This window comes from Pinus tabuliformis, chromosome 4_2 (assembly GCF_031772625.1).
Source record: "Pinus tabuliformis cultivar Carrire ecotype Pingquan chromosome 4_2, CPIR1, whole genome shotgun sequence".
Lineage (NCBI taxonomy): Eukaryota > Viridiplantae > Streptophyta > Pinopsida > Pinales > Pinaceae > Pinus > Pinus tabuliformis.
In genome coordinates, this window is record NC_142304.1 from 596,801,795 (window position 1) to 596,821,904 (window position 20,110).

Genomic DNA, 20,110 nt, shown 5'->3' on the forward strand with positions numbered 1-20,110 from the left:
TTCTTAGATAAGTATGAGACCCCTATGCTAAGATATGTTGTTATGACCTGTGGAATCCATATTTGTGACATGTTTGACGAAATTCCTGTCATGGCTAGTAGGGGTCCAGTCAATTCCTTGTAGAGAATTTGCATTTATATCATTATTTCAATGTTACTTTTCATTTATGGAAGTTCCATGAAGTTCTGGGCAGTGGCTTGAGACCTGGCCCTGAAAAAGTGACACAGAATCCAGGGTCGCTAGCTCTAAACTAGCTGAAAAAGACTCTAGTTGCTCACATGCCCTTACTGTGAGAGTGAATGGAGGGGCCCAGTCGCATGCATTCCCATCTCATGGGAGCGATTGAGTCTCTAGGGTAGTGAAGTGTAAAGTTGTCTCGGGGGTTGATCACCTAGAAGGGTTGATTGGCTCCTGTAGGATCCATGACATATACAGAAGGTCATATTGGTTATGTTGTGTCGGTTCCACTTCCTTAATTGTACATGGGGAGTTGAATTAGATCGTAGTAGCATCTCATCGCATGTTTACACGAGCGAACTGGTTAACTTGGGTAAATGTGGGAAGAGGGTGGTTACAAAGTGGTTTCAGAGTGGTATCAGAGAACAGTTCACCCCTTGGACTAGATGGGTGGTGTGTTGCACGTGCATTCATGTTGGTTGCATATATGTGTTCCTTATGCTTGTGGTCTAGGTGTTTTTTGCATATGCATGGTGTTGGTCATATTTGTAGTGATGTTGCCATGTGGAAGTTGATAGTGTTGTTGTTGTATGTGGTCATCATGAGTGTATGTTGGTTATGCATGTCAGTGCTCATATATCATTAGGCATACATTGATGTGGTTTTAGTTGTCATGCATGTCAGTGCTCATATATCATTATGCATACATTGATGTGGTTGTAGTTGTCATGCATGTCAGTGCTCATATATCATTATGCATACATTGATGTGGTTGTAGTTGTCATGCATGAGGTCATAGTATGTGGTTGGTATTATCATGCATTGATGATTGGATAATGATCGAAATTATGATTAAATGTGGATCTGATTATGTTTATATATATATATATATATATATAGAGAGAGAGAGAGAGAGAGAGAGAGAGAGAGAGAAATATATATAACTGACATGATATACCTTGTAGGAAGAAAAAATAAAGATGACTAGCAAGATGGTAGACTACATTTCTCGAGACTCTCCCTATGGATCAGATGAGCAACGTCGTGTTGGGCATTCTCTGACTTAGTAAACACACTGAGAAGTTTGAAGGCAAAAATAAGAAGTTGCAAAGAAAAAAATGACATAGTCGTGTAGGCATAGGAGAAACAAGCAAAGGTTAATGCAGTAATCCTTCAGAGTTTGTCAGAATTGCAGAGACAAGGACCACTTCGGATCAACCTTGAGCAGGAGGACATAACTAATGGGGCATATGGCAGTAGATCTCATGGTGGGCACATGTTGGATAAAGATGACACGATCAAAGATACCAGGTTCTTGGATACTCCAGAGAAGAGAGATGAAGGACACAGGTACTATTATAGTTATGGTTTTGATAGGTATCATGGTCATCATAGTTATCATCCTTACAGGAGCAGTGACAAGGGATATTTTTTGGATGAGTTCAAGAAAGAAAAGACACCTACATTCAATGGGGAAATGAAGAAGTCATAGGATGTAGAAGCATGGTTTCTTGGTATGAATAAGTTCTTCAGGTTGCATGATTACTTAGAAAACATGAAGGCCAGAATAACGACATTTAGTCTTCAACGTAAAGCAAATATATGGTGGGAAGATGTAAAGAATTTTAGAGGCATTTATGAAGAAGATTTGACTTAGAGAGAGTTTGAGAGACTATTCAGGAAGAAGTATCTATCAGAGAGATACTATGACGATAGGGAAAAAGAATTCTATGAGTTGAAGATGGGATCTATGACCGATGAGGAGTACACTAGCAAATTCTTGGAGATATTAAGGTATGTTCCTTACCTCAAGGAGGAGAAGGCCAATATTCAGAGATTCATGAATGGGGTGTCAGTGGAATTCAAAGACATGATTGAGTTTGATGAGTCTAAATCAATAGAGGAGGCCATCTGGAAGCTAAAGCATTGTTTTGAGCAATCAAAGCGCATGTTTGAGACTAATCAGAACTGGAAAGGTAATGATAAGAGTAAAGGAAAATGGGACAAGAAGCAAGCTAGGCCTCAGGACACAAATAATAAAGAGAATTCAACCCCGCATAAGAAGTTAAATTCATTTGATAGAGGACAGGGAATTCAGTCCGAGGTGTAGAACAAGGGCGATGGTTGGATGCCCTTGTAGTGTTAGAATTCTGGAGGAGAAAATCACAGCAGAGATTGTCCACATCATAAGGGTGGTAGGCCTTAAATTTACAGTGCACAAGACCCATAGACAATTGGGGATGTAGGGTAGAGCATTCCACAGATTTATGCAACATTAGAGAATAGGAAGGTAGATCACCAAGCATCTATTATCGAGATGGATGGTAAGATTTGTGGTCAAGTTTTTCTATTTTGATTAACCCTAGATCTAATTATAGTTATGTTAGTCCTAACTTGGTGGATAAGTGTGGTTTGAATAAAGAAGTGCATGCAAAATCTTGGTTAGTGAAATTCGTTACAGGTACGAAGAAGGGACTTCATCACTGGGTAAGAGCTTGTGCAATTGAGTTGAATGATTATCCTACGTTAGCACATTTGAATGTACTTCCATTGGGAACATATAGTATGTTGTTGGGAATGGAATGGTTGTGTCTAAATATAACTAAAGTGTATTATTATGACAAATCCATTGAGTGCTTGGATGACAATGGAGAACAGAGAGTCTTACAGGGTAAGAAGAAGGTAACACCAATCAGAATGGCTATATCTATGTAGGCGAAGCACAGGCGTAGGAAAGGGTGTGTGTTATTTGCAGTGCATATTTCCAGTGACAAAGGTAAGGAAGATGAGGATGAAAATGTCTTGAGCAGGTACCCAGTTCCACAACAGTTCTAGGATGTGTTTCCAGCAGAGATTTCAGAGTTGCCACCTCACAAAGAAGTATAATTTTCTATTGATTTGATACAAGGGGAAACACCAACATCGAAGGCACCTTCTAGGATGAGCACACCAGAGTCAGTGGAGTTGAAGTTGCAGTTGAAGGAGATGCTTGATAAGGGATACATTAGGCCAAGTGTATCACCTTGGGGAGCACCATTGTTGTTTGTAAAGAAGAAGGATAGTAGTCTCAAGTTATGCATTGATTACAGGAAATTGAACAAAGTGACCATCAAGAACAAGTATCTGTTGCCGAGGACTGATGACTTGTTTGATCAGCTGAAGGGAGCAGGAGTGTTCTCAAAGATTGATCTAAGATTAGGATATCATTAGGTACGCATTAAAGAAGAGGACAACACTGCTTTCCGGACCAGGTATGGGAATTATAAGTTTATTGTAGTTCCATTTGGTTTGACTAATGCTCCAACTAGTTTTATGTGCTTGATGAATAGCGTATTGTGTCCTTATATGGACAAGTTTGTTATTGATGATATATTGGTATATTCTAAAAGTGAGGAAGAACATGCCAAACATTTAGTAGTGTTGAGGTTGCTAAGAGAGAATCTGTTGTATGCTAAGCTTAGAAAATGTAGTTTCTTTCAGATAGAGGTACACTAGTTGGGGCATGTGGTCTCCAAGGAAGGCATAACAGTGGATCCAGAGAAGATAAGGGATATCATGGAATGGGCAGCTCCTAGGAATGTGGATGAGGTAAGATCATTCATGGGGTTAGAAGGTTATTACAGGAGGTTCATCAGAAAATTCTCTTGCATTGCTTATCCTATCACATCATTGGAAATTAAAGGTAAGAAATTTGAATGGACAAAGGAATGTGCAACAAGTTTTGAACAGTTAAAGCAATTGTTGATAAATGCTTGAGTGTTAAAGATTGAAGATCCGAAAAAGGAATTTGTGGTATGTATGGTTGCTTGCTAGAGAGTACTTGGTGGAGTCCTTATGCATATATGAATCAAGGAAATTGAATGAGCATGAGCAGAATTACCCGACACATGATCTCAAGTTGGCAATGATCATCCATGCTTTGAAGATGTGGAGGAACTATCTTCTTGGTAGGCAGTTCATCTTAATGAGTGATCACAATGGATTAAGGTATCTATTTGACCAACCGAATTTGAATGTCAGGCAAGCTAGATGGTTGGACACGATTAGTGAGTTCGAATTTGAGATCTAGTATGCTAAAGAGGATAGGGTTGCAAATGCTCTTAGCAGATGGATATAGGTAAATCACATAGCATCTATGAGTTCTTATGGGATAGATTTACAAGATCAGATCTTGTAGGCAGGTCAGCAGGATGACAGGTACAAGGAGCTTATGCACAGGTTACAATAAGGTATAGGTACAAGTACAGGTGCAAGTATCGACATATAGGATGTGGACTATCGTCTCACAATAGATGGCTTGGTTAAATGTAGGGACTAGATTCAGCACCGTGCAAATTGGAACTAAAGAAAGATGTAGGTGCTTCTACTTGTTGATCATTGACTTGTGTTAAAACAGTAGCATAAGATGTTCCAGTGGCCAAAGTATACAAAATAAAATGATTAGAAAAACTGGGAGTATTCAATGCAGGAGCATTAATAATTGCCTGTTTGATTGAGTCAAAGGCTTCTTTTTCATTATGTCCCCATTTGAAAATTGATTTTTTCTTAATCATGGTTTGTAAAGGTAAGACTATATGAGAAAAATCAGGAACAAATCTTTTTACAAAATTTATCTGTCCTAGAAATGATTGCATTTATTTCTTGTTATGTGGCAAAGGAATATCAGAAATCTCTTTTATCCTGTCAGGATCAATATATATGCCATCTTTGGATACAATAAACCCTAAGAGTTTGCCTTCATTTAGAGCAAAGAATGATTTCTTGGGATTTAGAGAAATCCCATACCTTTTACATTGCTCAAATATCTATTTTAAATCATGGAGATGATTGGCCCTTTTCTTGGAAAAAACAATTATGTCATCTAAGTAGACAACAATTGACCTATTGATCAAACCTTTGAAGGCTATATCCATGGCTCGTTGGAAAGTAGCTCCAGCATTTATTAAACCAAAAGGCATTTTCTGATAAGCATATGTTCCCCATTTAGTTCTGAATGTAGTTTTTAGTCTATCATCTAGATGCACCAGTATTTGATTGTATCCTGAAAAACCATCAAGAAAGGACATTAACTCTGAACCAGCTACTGATTGAAGTATCTGTTCCATTGTTGGTAATGGGAAATTATCTTTTTGACATGCCTTATTGAGATTTCTAAAATCAATGCAAATCCTAATTTCACCATTCCTTTTCCTTATAGGTACTAAGTTTGAAACCCATTTAGAATGTTTGACTAGGAAAATTATTTTAGCTTTCAGAAGTTTATTCAACTCTGCTTTGATTTGACTTTCTAGATTTGGGTGAATTTTCCTTAACTTTTGTTGTACAGGTTTCTCATCATAAATAATTGGAATTGTGTGTTGGATGATAGAAGTATCATAAGTTCTCAAATCTTCATAATTCCAAGCGAAAACATTTTTGTATTTGTTTAATAATCTGATGAAAGCAAATCTTTCTTCTGATGTGAGTTGAAGTCCTAGATTGACATTTTGTGGTTTGGCCTCAGTGCCAAGGTTTACTAATTCAAACTTTAAAGTAGAAATTTGAAATTTTGCATTCGTGACCTTTTTGAATCTATCGTTGATGTCATAGAGATCTTCTAGCTTGACCACAGATTTAGGAATAGAATTATCATTGAGTCTTTGTTTTAATTGAAGATCGTGATTCCTTTCATCAATAATCCGATCATCATAAGATTTTCATAGGTCAAGAAATTTAAGATTTCTTCATCATGATTAAATACCCGCCAATTGGTGACATTATTTGGGACAGATGGCCGAAAAATTAATTCAATTGAAAACCTATCTAGACTATAATCCTCAGATGGAAGGAGCTTAGAAGCAACATTAGCCAATAAATCAGTTGCTGCATTCTGAGTTCTAGGAATAGGAGAAATGTTAAATGCTATAAAATGAGTTATGAGATCTTGAACAAGAGATTGATAATGTTTGAGATGACCTGAGAGACAATGAATAGTGTTCCTTGTTTGATGACAATTTCGGAATCACCAAATACTTTCAGATATTGAATATTCAGGCCTATTGCTTTATAAAGCTCTTGGATCAATGCTTCATATTCTGCAGTGTTATTGGTACACTCAAATTCTAGTCTGCATGATAGCATAGTTTTTTCCCCTTCCGGACTAACTAAAATACACCCTGCTCCTGCACCGTCATTAGATTTTGATCCATCAAAATATAAAGACCAAAATAAAGGCTTATCTACAGATTTATTTACAAGTTCATCAGCAATACTAACACATCTTGAGGTATCAGTATGAGAGAAATTTTCAATTTTTGATGTGATACTATTAACAGGAAAAGGTGATTGTTGAGCATTAAAATTTCCAAAGAATGACTCAGCTGAGTAATTTCCAAGAATGTTGTTATTGAAAGCTACAGGTTGGTTTTCTTGTTCAAACTCTGTTACTGTATGAGTCATGTGTTTTTCCCGATCTATTTTGATTTGATTTGGTTTCCCTTTATAAGGAAGCCACATGTGAGACCAATCAGTGGAAATGTAACCATGGAGTTTCTCTGACGAATCCCTGCTTAGAATTAAACCATAAAACTCAAGGATGTTAGCAATCAATAGATCAATTCTTTGAACTACTCTGGGATCATTTGATAGCCTAATGGTAACTTAATTAATCTCTTCTAAAACTTTCACTTTAGTCCGATCTAATTGAACAATATGAACTGCAGATTTCTGGGGCTTAATGTTTAATTTAGAGCAAACTGAAGCTGGCATTATATTTGATGAAGCCCCTGAATCTATCAGACAGTTGTGCACATTTCTATTATATATCTCATAAGTCAAGATAAAAGGAGAAGTATGAGAATTAGACCTATCTCTGATCAAAACAACATCGGTAGCATCTACTTTATCCGATGGTGGTTTACCTTATCCTTTGGCCGCTTTGGATAATACACTGGTTGGAAGAGGAGAAGAAGGTACTGCATTTAACTCTTTAAGTAACAATTTTTGTTGGTTTTTTAGCTTGCTAAGTTCATGTAAAGAAATATTTGCTCGAGTCTTCTTCATGTCCTCCACAATGTTGTAATCCATAGAGTCAGAGACTACTAATGTTTTAGATGATGAGGGTGGATTGGAGGATGATGGTTGATTTTGGGTAGGCACAACTGGAGTTTTCTTCATGGGAGCTTTGTCTTTAGTAACAGGGCTTGAATTTTTCTTCTTTGGATTTGTTTGAACATGCTTTGCTGCATTTTTACTTCTGGTATTTACTGGGAGAGCTTCCTATTCACTTTCATTGTCAGAGTTGGGCAAGATAAAGTCCCACATCCCATGACATTCAATTGTTTCCTCTTCTTCCGTTTCCTCCGATGATAAAACTGTGTCTTCATCTTCATCATCATCTTGATCTGATTCTACATTAGATATAGCATTAGGTGGTTTTGGTTCAGTTGACTGATTTCTTCTAAAGTTTCTAAATGGTTTTTTAGTAGAAGTTTCAGCCACTTGCTTTTTTATTTCCACCATTTCATTAAACATAGTTTTCAGAACTTTTTGTAAACCTTCCATGTCATATGGGTCTTTAACTGCTTTCTTTTTTTAATCATCTTTGAAGGTAATTTTTGTTTTCTTTCTTCAAGAGCATTTTTCTTTTTCAAAGCAATGATACACTTTTCAACAACGATCGCTTCCTTCATATTTTTTGATAATGTGGGTTTGACAACCATACCAACGAAAATGGCTATGTTTGAAGGTAAAGAAGAGATATACCATTCGCTTCGGACTTCTTCACTAGGCTTGGATGTTGCAAGAATTTTATTCATCAGTTTATTAAATCGGGAGTTGAAGTCTTTGACGGGTTCCTCTAATTTAGATTTCAGATTGGAGATGTCATTAATCAAAGTCGTTGTGGACCTATCATCTCCAAACTTGGTTAAAAATTGTTCTTGAAAAGCATCCCAGCTATTGATGGATCCTCGTGGTAATGAAAAATACCATGATCCAGCTGCCCCTTGTATAGTGTATGGAAAAAGCCTAACAACAACATCTTCTTCTATTACCTCATTCAAGTTTATAGACAACGTAAAATTGTTTATATGTTCTTCTTCTAATATATCAATGTTTGGATTAAATTTTGGTAACCATTTTTCAGGATGAGCTGGTAATTGACTCAAGGGTGCAGGCATAGTGACAGCTCCTCCATGGCCTTGGTTGAGGTTGATTATGTGCCAGTATTGAACTAACAACAGAAGAGGGAGAAGAGGCAGTTGAAAGTGATTGGGTAGAGGATGTTTGAGAACCTGTACCTTTATGGACTATGATCTTGAGTTAAGGGATGGATGGATGAGTTTGCGATGGTTTAGATGGAATGGATGATGATGAAGAAAGAATCTCACTGTCAGACTCTAAAGGTGTCTTCCTAGCTCTTTTTCTACTTGGAAGAGGAAATTTAGTTGGTGGAATACCAAGCTTTTCACTTTGGGATCTTGTAAGAGGCTGGGATGGAATATATTGCGAAGTCACACTGCCTTGGGATAACTCAGATTGTTCTTGGGATATTGAAAAACCTTAGATTTTATGAATTAAGGTCTACACTTCAAGGGGTTCAAGAGAAGAATTGTCAGGTGTGTTTAAGTTTTCAGCAGTGGGTGTTGTATTTTCCTTTTCAACTTCTTGCTTAAAAATAAGAGATTTAGAATGCAAAGGAGAAGTTGGAGGAGATGGTGAGGGGTTTTTACTCTTAGAATGGCCTATGGATTTGGATTCACTCGCCATTCATAGCTCAAGCCCTCCTTCTAGCGCCAAAAATGTTGATTCCTCTAAAATCCTAGCACCAACATTGGGGATAACCACTCAGTCTGGACCTTAGTAGAACTCCTTTTCCATTTGGTGTGGTGGCTCCAACTAGATATTATGGGACCAGTTTCCCATATAATGGATGGTTTGATGGATGATTGGTTTATAATGTATAATAAGGATGATAAGTACTTTAACCTATGACTCAAAAATATACAAATATGCTTATCTAACCCAGGTAATGTATTAACAAATGTGATTTCTGATTATTTCTAATAGATAACTAATCATATAGATGAATTACTAATCGATAGAAAGATGCATTCATAGATAATGATTACTTTGTTTAAGAAATTAAACAAAGTAATTATTAATAAAACATATCGCATTCATAACAATATATATCGCTGACATATATCTTTAAAGTATAACAATTCTAAATCTTCAGAAATGATATGATAAAGAATTGTTTGAACAACATACATACATCAACAATAGCAACTTTTAAAAGGAATGCTTCATTACATAAGGAAACAAGGCAAAATAACAGTGATAAAAATATCGCATGCATTTGAGTCTTTCCAATGTAAATAGCACTCTGATTCCACTTTCTTATTTGAGAAAACCTTCCAGGAGATATAAAAGTGCAAGTCTTGAGAAAGTTTCTTCACAAAAATGTAGAACCTTGATCCACTACTGATAAAAAATATTTAGAAGTACAAAAGTACAACTTCTCAAGTCAAATCTTATACAAGTTGAGGACCCTTTCTTCAAAGACATGAAAGGGTTTAAATAATAAAATAAAACTTAATTGTCAATAAAAATCGCTCTGAGCTGTTGAAACTGAAAACATGAAAATCTGGGATTTGATCTATAAAAAAACAATGTGATAGCCTTTTAAATGATTCATTGTATCTACTTCTTCTCTTGCACTTGCAGCTGACAAATTGAGAGTATTTGATGAATTTCCAGAGGGTGACTCACCCTAAAATGTAGTTGAGCTGTGTACGTAGCATCTGAAAGTTCGGGAACCATGAGATTGACAGCATCGGCAAGGCATTTGGTGGCCATCTGTTGACTGTGCGACTTTACTAGGAAAAACCAAAATGCATCCCAAGTCAAGTCTTGTACTTTGCCGATTTGTTCTTCTCTGTTGGCCAGATCTTGTCTCCATTGATCTTCTAGTTCTTTTTCTTTCAGGAGCTTTCTTGGAGAGCAATCAGAGATCAAGTTAGTTAGAAATAGGTTGTCATTTACCAACTCGATCACACTGCTCATCGTAGCCCTGGCTCTAGAAGTAGCTCTTTCGGCCTTAATTAACTGTGAGTCCCACTCCGAAAACAAGATTTCTTTGTGTGATTCTTGGATTTTTGGTAGATTAGCAGCCATGCCTTCTGCTGAACTTTGCCAAGAGAGAAATTTTGTTACCTTATCATCTGCGTTTTCAAATTCTAGCCTGGTGTCAACTGCCTGTTCAATGAGCGATGCAGTGATAGTGCACAATGGGTCAACCAATGATATCTTATGGCAAAGGATATTTAATTGCGGAGATAAGGTTTTAGTCACTTCCAGGGCTTCTTTCTTGAATTCATCAACCTTTGGATAACCCTTAAATTTTTCTACCTGTAATTGCAGCTGTGCAATTTGTTCTTCTTTAGCCTTCTTTTCCTGTTGAACTGTTGCTTGAAGCTTGCTGAGTTCTTGAGACAACTTTTTTTGTTTCTAGAGGGCCTACTGATCGATCTTTTGTTTCTCCAGAGCTAGCTATTCTTTTAGTTGTTCATTCTGATGTTTTTGTTCTACTAGATGTTGCTCAAGCTAACTAATCTTCTGTTGTTCTTCTATCATTTACTCTTCAAGTTGAGTGATCCTTAGATCCTTTTCCTTGATTAGTTGGCTAAATTCAGAAGCCTTGTCCATTGTAGCGACTGTATAGGCACCTGCATACTGAGACAACTTTGTTAAATCCTCAGAAGGGTTTACTTCTTAGTCTTTCCATACCACATTCATTAGTTCAGCTTGAGGAGTTTAGAGTGTTCCCTGGTCAATTTTCTTCCTTTTCCTTTGTCTTTTGACCATAGCCCTATGCTTTGGACTATAAAATGCATCCAGGGGTGGTATTTCCTCTACCTTCAATACAATTTCTTCAGAAGGATTCTCTGGGATTATTTCAATTTCCTGTTGAGTGTTCATTGTGCCGACTACCCCTTCAATTGTAGTATTAGTAATAATAGGCTCCTGTGTTGTGGTCGATTCTGGTGTAACGATGTTTTGGGAGTCATTCTAGTTCTTGATCATTTGATCAAACTGCTCCCATTCCTTGATTAAGCTGGAATCAATATTTACATCGATATCTAGGAGCTCGCTGGTCTTTTCATTTGTTTTCTCCTTTTCGAGACTTTGCTCCTTTTCGGGACTCTTCTCCTTTTCAGGATTCTTCTCTTTTTCAGGACTCTTCTCAGTAGTTTGTTCTTCACTGTGGCCTTCTTGCTGCACCATAGGGGTAGTGGCCAATAAATCTAGAGGCAGTGTTTGTAACCTCTGTGCCCTAAACTGCATAAACTTATCTCTCCCCCCTGCTCCTAATTTGATCTTTGCTAGATGTTTTACCCATGAAAATAACTCAACCGAAGTGAACAAGTCATCATATTCATCTGTCTCATGTTCAAATTTGGCAAGTTTCACCTAATTGGTGAAGTTGTAAGCCACTGCTCTTGGATCATACTGTCTCTTTGGAATGACTGCTAACTTCAGAATTTTTACCTTCTTTGTTTCTTTCTCTGCATGTTTGAAATCATGTAGTGTGTAAGTGCCAAAGTGGAGGGGAAATGAAAGCCACATTTGTTTCTTGGACTCTTTGAGGTTTTGAACATTCCTGTTTCTGTTATCTAGTAAGCTATTTCTCTGGCCAACAGCTTATCAGGAATGTACAAGGGGAGAACATGGGGATCTGTGGTGTTGCCAAAAATTCTGACATAGGTGAACATTTCTTCACCGAACCAACTGTCGATTGATGTTAGGTCAATGTTGGCCTCATCGGATAACCGAGGAGCAGGTTTGTTGAATATAGCCTGATGGACAGGTAAAATAAAACCATGACAAATTCTATATATATGATCTTTATAATAGGCCTTCCACAAATACTTATGATAAATGTGAATAGGAGTTGGGTCTTGAGAAGTCCATTTCCAACCTAGAATGGGGTAATCAAAATTGAAACAGATGGTATCCATGATGTAGGCGCTCATATAGAATACGGGTATTGTACGGGTAGTTACAAACCTATTTCTTCTATAATCAAGGATTTGGTTGCCCATTTTATCTTATAAAATGGTTGCCCAATCCATGATATAAGAGTGGATTGTTGCTTCCATTAAAGGCACCATTTCTATGGTAAACCTAGCTGAATCAGAGACTCCAAAGAGTCTACATATCATAGCACCAGCATATCAATAAGGAGATGCTAAGGAGTCTACAAAGTACATACTAGAAGATTCATGCTTATGCTTGTTCGGGAAATGTCTCCATTTCCTGATAGGGTCTGACTCTATATCGTTCTCCTTGGCGAAAGCTTCTAAAAATGCTTTATTGTAATGTTTCTGGGGGTCTGGTAATTGATACATCTTCTTGATATCTTCTGCCTTGAATGTCCTGAACATCCTTCCATCGGTTGTATAGAAGGCCCTGTCGGTTATGTTGATACTTTCTATAACCCATCTCACCATGTCATTGTATGGTAACACTTTCGCTCGGCTGCTATTCTGTGGAGGAAGGAGCTGGCTAAATCGTAAAGAGTATTTTCTGATTTATCAGTTGAACCAGTCATTGCTCCTTCTTCTTCAACTTCGCTTGGATCCTCGGCTTCGAATAAAATATATATGCCCTCCCATGAAGTCTTACCGAGGCTTGCACAGGTAGTGTCAGCTATCAGTACCAACTTTGTTGGTTCATCTTTCGCTATGACGGGGACCTTTGCTTTCCAAGCTCTCTTAAACATTTTTGCTGGACTGATGATTTCAGATTCGCTCTGCAAAATGAAATAGAAGGATGTAATAGTGGAAAAACTTGTTCAGAGCTAATACGCAGCGCACAGAACTAACAGCAATTAAGCGCAATAGATGCTATGGATCTATGATATATTAAGCCACCATGGATGAAATCCTTGAAAGATTCAACCATAACTACTTCTTAATGATTTCCCCATAACTTCCAACGTGAAACTTTAATGCCATGATGATATGTCGCATCGCAAATTTATAACGGTCCTTTATAGTATGGGTATTGTGACTTCCCGATCAGCGATTAGCGATAATCGCATATCGCAGATCAGGAGTTACAAGTGTCATGCTTAAATGGTTCCTTTGCATGGTTGTGATTGCGATCAGTGGTGAGCTGGCATGGGGAGGCGGCATGCTTTAAACTTAATAAATCTTTTTGAATTTTCTTTATAATTGATTTATAACTTTAAGTCGCACATGTTCGTGATATTTCGTGTTTTGCCTTTTATCAAAAGTGCGCTTCACGATAATAAAATCGCATCGGAAGATTTCAAAGGAACTTTTTGGGATGTGTCTTATGATTTTAGCGATGCGCGATTGCGATCGGCTTATCGCATCGGAGGTTTTCAATGGACGACTTGGAGCAATTTCTTGATGAGTAGCGATATGCGATTTCCAATAGAGTTATCGCATTGGCAGATCTCAATGGAACACTTTAAGTCCATTATTGAAATAAAAGATGTGCGCGATGCGATATTTTCCCTTTATAATTGTTTTCGTTCGATAAAGCTTTTTGATAAAGTTTTATTATAATTCAAATCGGATCAGACCTTATCAAGAGGACTTTCATGGGTTTGATAGATTTGCCAATTGGGATTGCGATTTAACCTATCCTAAAAGCAAATTTTATATGACCTATTATAAAATTTATTTTCAAACGTTTTATTGATTTTATTTATATTCTAAAGGGTACCCATTTCTTAGTAAAGTTTTTAATGAAAAAATTTGAAATGGGGAGGGTTGTTGTATAGCACAACAGATCCATACATCAAGTCTGTCATAAAACATACTCATAACCAACATATAATCAACATAAATAACAAGGATCCTACAACCATAAAAATCACATATGAACCAATACATTTACACATGAAATACCAAGGAGAAAGAGCTCTTATTAACATATGAAAATCCAACCAAGTTAGGGACTTCCACGTACCACCTGACCATAGACTGGGTTGAACCAAATCTCTCTTTCAGCCAATCACCCTTGTGCCATATTCCAAGAATGAATGTGGGATCTCATGAAACAAATCAAAGAAAACCAAACCATGGCTTCCATAGGCCAAACCACATCAACCCTCAACTAGTGATTCCACCTCATGGTCGGACATCACTAACCATCACTAGATCAGTCTCTACCCAATCTATCCAGGGCTCCAAAGCATTTGTTCCAACCAAAGCTTCCAAGACTAGTAACTCAACCCACAAGTGATACCGAGCTCCAAAGCGTTTGTCCAACTAGGGCTTCCAAGACTAGTAACTCAACCCACCAAGGGCTCGAGAGCATTTGTCTAACCAAAGCTTCCAAAACTAGTAACTCAACATAAGTTGTTACAGGGCTTCTAGAGTGTTTGTCAAACCAAGGCTCCAGGAGCTAGTAACTCAACCCACAACCAAAGGAACATGAGAACCAACTAGAAACAAAAGGAAAAAAAACCACAACACCGTGCTAATATCTAGTAAATGGAAAGGATAGGAAAAACCACCATCAATATAGACAAAACTCCATGCCAATGACATGTCATAACCAAGAAACCACATGCATGTTCCATGCATCCCAAAACTAGTAAGGAAATCACACATGCAACTCGGTACCTACAAGCAAAACCCGCTATAGTTGTTGATCCCGATGTCCTCTTACGCAATCTTGCTCTTCCTATGCCTTCTTGCTCCAAATCCCATGTATGCCACACTCCTCCAAGAATGCTCCAAGAAAATCTAAGCATCCAAGAGTATGAGAGAGAGAATAGAAAATGAGAGCTCCAAAACTGAACTGACAAAAAGATACACATTGATCCTCAGAAGCCTTTTTATTAATGAGGCCTCTATTTTCTTCAATTTTACATTATTTTTCTTCATTTTTCTCCTCACATGCAACCTGTGACCTTTCACCTTCCTTTTCTTCTAATTTCCACTCTTTTCATAAATAAAATGCCAATAAATGCCTCATGACTTTCCAAAGCCTTTGCCAATTTCCATAGCCATTAATTAATCACAAGTGATCCCCATCGCTATGTTTTTTCCCAACATTCAGCTTTGAATATGTGTCCCATGACATTGGTCTTATTTTTCCTTTATTGACTTTATTACATGGATTTTTAGCGAGGGATGTTACAATGGTAACATAATAGTGATAGTAATTACCTCACAAGCAATTTGATGTTGAGTTTTCTTCATTTTTCAAATCAAGATATTGCTTTTGATGCATTTTTTCGTACATTATCATGTGCCTATATATGTTTAACGTCTCAAAAACCCAACGACATTTTTGTTTTTTTGTTTTTTGTTGCATTTCAATCCATGTGAGAATTGATCTTGTGTAGTTATTAATTTTTACTCAAAAAACAACTTAATATTGTGTTTTTTCGGTTGGTAATATTTGTGCTCTATTAATAAAAAATTAAATAGTTGCAAGAAACAAACATGCATCACAATATACTCTGCTTCTATGTGCCCAAATAAACTTTTGTAAGAGGCCTATCATGAGCACAGATATGCATGAAAAAACTAGTTGAAGTCATAGAATCGTGCCCATAGGGAAACCAAGAATAAAAATAAATAAGAAAGTGATTAATTGATATATACATAGTTTTTGCAAAGATGATTTTGCCAAAATGGCATCCAAAACTACATGAAGCCCGAAACTAGAAAACCCATAAAAACTTATATTGAAAAAGAAGAAACTTTGCAAAATACCCATGAAAACCTAAATATGTTTTTGGAGGAAAATAGCTTGAAGACGCATCCACTAGGATGTCAATGGGGTGATCTCTAGAACTAGCAACAAATTATGATTGTTATCCCACCTTATTTCTTTTCCAGCCATTTGCAAAGAGTGAGGATTAATTGTCCTTGGTTTTCTAACCTCTCCATGTGAACATAATGTTTCCATCGCTCTAGCTTGAAACCAACAAACATATAATAGCTTGGTATGGCAATCTAGTTCCAATGTCATGAAAAACTAGTGATGCAATTATGATTGTAGCTTGTGTCTAAAATAAATTCCTTAGTTTTAGGCTGGACAACCTCGATGATAGAACCCCTCTCTATTTTGATTTCATCTTCCAAAAATTTGAGATTTTGCAAGTTGTAAGAGAAACACGGGGGAATTACTAGGCAACCTCCATGGTAATGAACTTAGCCCTTATGTAGAAAATAGGAGGCCAACCCTAATGAGTTGGATGGGGAGCCATGAGGATAAGCAAAGACCAATGGAAATAAAGTAGGGAGTGGAATAAGGAGAGAATTTCAGAGCTAGAGAAGGTGGAATAGGGTGGAAGAGTAAGCGAAGAGGCCTGGAGTAAATCCATTGCTATTATACTAAACCAGAAAGGCCAAACATCTCACATGTTTTTCGGAGTAATACTACATGTTCTCAATCAATACTGGAGGTGCATGCTTAATCATGGAGAGATGTGGGCATTGTTGTAGTAATGAAACCCTTGAGTGAGCATGGGTTTCCATCATAAGCCTCAATGTCGCATGCATGCAATGGAGTGGCATATAGTCCCATGTGTCCGATAAAGTTCATGTCCACTTCTATCACTTCAAACTAATGAGCACCTAATATATGGGAGGAGAGTTTACTTGGGTAAATTGGTGACAAGCAGTATCAAGAGCTTCATTATTGGCTAAGTCCCCGTGAGGAGTTGAGTCCTTCTATGGACAAATTAATACCTTCATTTTCCAAATATTATGCTAATTTGTTGGATTCTCAGCACACATGGGAAGGTATGAGCACCGACAAATCTTGTGTGACTAGAAGAAAGGGACCCAAGCTTGCATCTAGCCTCCAATGAGATTAAATCTTGGTTGTGTTGACCCATAAATGGATAAACTTGTTTAGCATACAAATAATTGCAATGCCTTGGATAAACTATGATCTTCTTCACTTCCCCTATAATATCTTAAATATGAAAATAACCAATAAGTGGGGGTTTTACAAGGGAGTATTATAAGCACTTGAGTTATATTATGTGGTTGATATCGGAAATTAATTTTGATATCATTGATTTCAATGATGGCATATGTGAAAACTTCAAGTGTTATTAAGCCAAGGATCAAGAGGTTCCAAAAGAGGGCAATGGAAAACACCAAATGTACGAAGGGATAAACAAACAAAGAAGTTTATCGTGTGGAGATGTTTCCAAAGATATCACAATACTAGTGTTCACTTTGATTGTTGAGTGATACTTTTTTTTATTCTAACGTCGATCCACATGCTTTGAAAGACTAACAATATTATTTTATTTGCCATATGGGGAATATGGAGTTTTGTTGAAAATTTTTGAGAAAAAAAAATATTTATAAATGCATATATTTATGGTTTCATGACATTGCATTTTAATTATTAATTACTAAAATGGGAGTTACAAGGGAAATGCATTTCTTACTTGGAGTTATAAGTAGTTTTATGGTTAAAACTAATGGGCCCCCTACTTACATTGATAGAGATATTATTACCTGTTATCTATATAAACTTACTCTAATGATTTTGTTCCTCCTACCTATTTATCACACCCATCAAGCCATTGAAAAAGCAACCAAAAAAAAAACTAGAGGAGAGTAAAAAGTAAGGCAATAGAGAGATTTTTCACAAGAGGGTATCTTTTAGGGAATGACATGAAAGGCAATGTAAGACTTTATTTTTCGTTCATTTTTCAAGAAATCAACTATCCATTGCATTATCCTTGAACTGGTCCAACAAAAATTATTGAAAACTTCATTTTTTTTGTATGGCATGTGATGACTTTTGCATGACTTTATGATATCTAAAGTTGTTAGAGAGTTCCCTAGTCCAAGTCATCGCAAGGATTTATAAAAATTGTTGGTTCAAGATTTAAATTTCTCATCAATAAAGGATCATATTTTATTCTCAATGCTTATTTTAGTTATTGCTTGAATCGTTTTATATTTTGAATACGTGCATTGACTATTTTATTATATTTCAAAATAATTTTCTAATTGATATTTTCTTTGATTTGTTGTATAACTATTTTATTTGTTCTTATGTGTAGAAATTGCAAGAAATTTGCTACTGCTAATTAAATTGAATTGAAATCAAGAGACATAAATTTCTTCTACTATTTTGCAGAAAGGAAAACACATGAAATAACGTGTAACCATAAAAACACAAGGAACACAATTATTTTACAGGGGAACCCAACTCGAAAAAACTCCTCCGATGCTTTGCATTAATTTAGATGAGAAAGAGAAACAATTACAATGCCTTGCTTCAACTCTGAAGCACACCCTGCACTGTAAAATTGTTCTCTTGTTTCCTAACTTGCTCTAGCCAATTCAAGCCTCGGTCATTCTCCTATTTCCTTGCACAATCCTGGAGGAATTAAGCTCCTAAATAATACATGCATTCCCTATTTCCTTGCCCAAATACAAGGGGAATTGATCACTTGCTCAGTGCAAAAGCACTATACACTCAACCGTATACAAATAAAAATACAAATGTACCTTTTCCATCCACTCAACTGGGAAATTTGAATTCCATGTCTATTTTTAGCTAATTGACTAGTTAACTGAGAGATCAGTGAGTTAACAACAGTCATCACTACTCAACTGACTCAAGTAATGACTAAGGTTTAGTTAACTGAGCTCAACTAACAATAACTCAACTAAATTGCTAGATCTTAGCAATCAACTCATTCACAACTTTACTTCTAGCCTACAAACTCGAATTTACTGACTTAAATAGTAGACAAGGTCATGTCACTCTAGCTAAATGCAATCCAAGTCATCCTATTAATGTGGAAAATCAAATTTTCTCCATTTGACTAAGGCACTAGTCAAAAGAAGCCTTTTTTTGCTACAATTCCAACGCTCCCTCTTAGCAAGAAAAGGGTTTTTCACAACCCTAATCCCGCTCTTGTAGGAATGTACTATAACAAGACTCCCTCTCACTATTGTTGTTGCTACTGCAACAATTGCGACTGAGAAGCATCTCAAATATTGAATCAACCATGCCTCTGAGCTGCAACTGTCTCTTGAGCATCTGACTGCTACTATTCTTTGCACTGTCTACTGGTAAATTTGCATTGTTGTTGACTTTTCTACTGAGCCTCCTGATCTACTGTCAACACTGCTATGTGCTCCTCAGTATCTGACAATACCAAGTGGCATTGATCCTCCTGATACTAAATATTATGGGCCCCTGTAGCAAGGGTAATGATCCATGAGAATAGTATATTGCAACTGCTACTCCTATCCTATGGACCCTACCCAAATCTTTGCAACTTTGGGACTAAGGCTCTACATTGTGCCACCTCACTCCTAGAGGTATAACTACATTCATGGTGAAATATACCTCTAGCTTGTAGAGATTTTCCTCTCTAACTCCAACATGTTTTACTTGTACAATAGCAACATGCTTTAAAAAAAATTTCCCTTTACTAAACACCACATCATAACGTTTGTCCTCCAATACAATTACATAAATATTTTCTTTCTTCAGCCCAAGCATGTAATTACATTTTTCAAGTGAAGATGGGAGCCTCAAACCCTCTTAAAGGTGATAGTACCAATTCCTTTGGTACTATACCTCCCATCATCTCCAAATTCTATGTGCAATTTGAGATCCTTCTCCTCTAGGCGACTGAATAATTCCTTGTTTCATGTCATATGGTATGATGCACCAGAATCTAGGTACCACTCGCTCCCTCTTACTATGTTTGTGATCTAGGTGGATATTAGTGTCCACCCGCCTATTCCACTTGGACCCCCACCATTGTTTCTTTCAGTTTTTTCAATTTCCTTAATTGTAGCACAGTTCACTGTTTTTGGCCATTTTTCTGGTCCTCGACTTTTGGAGCCATTTTGAGGCCCTAAACAACATTATTTTTGGAAAACAAGCAAACATCGGTATTTGCATC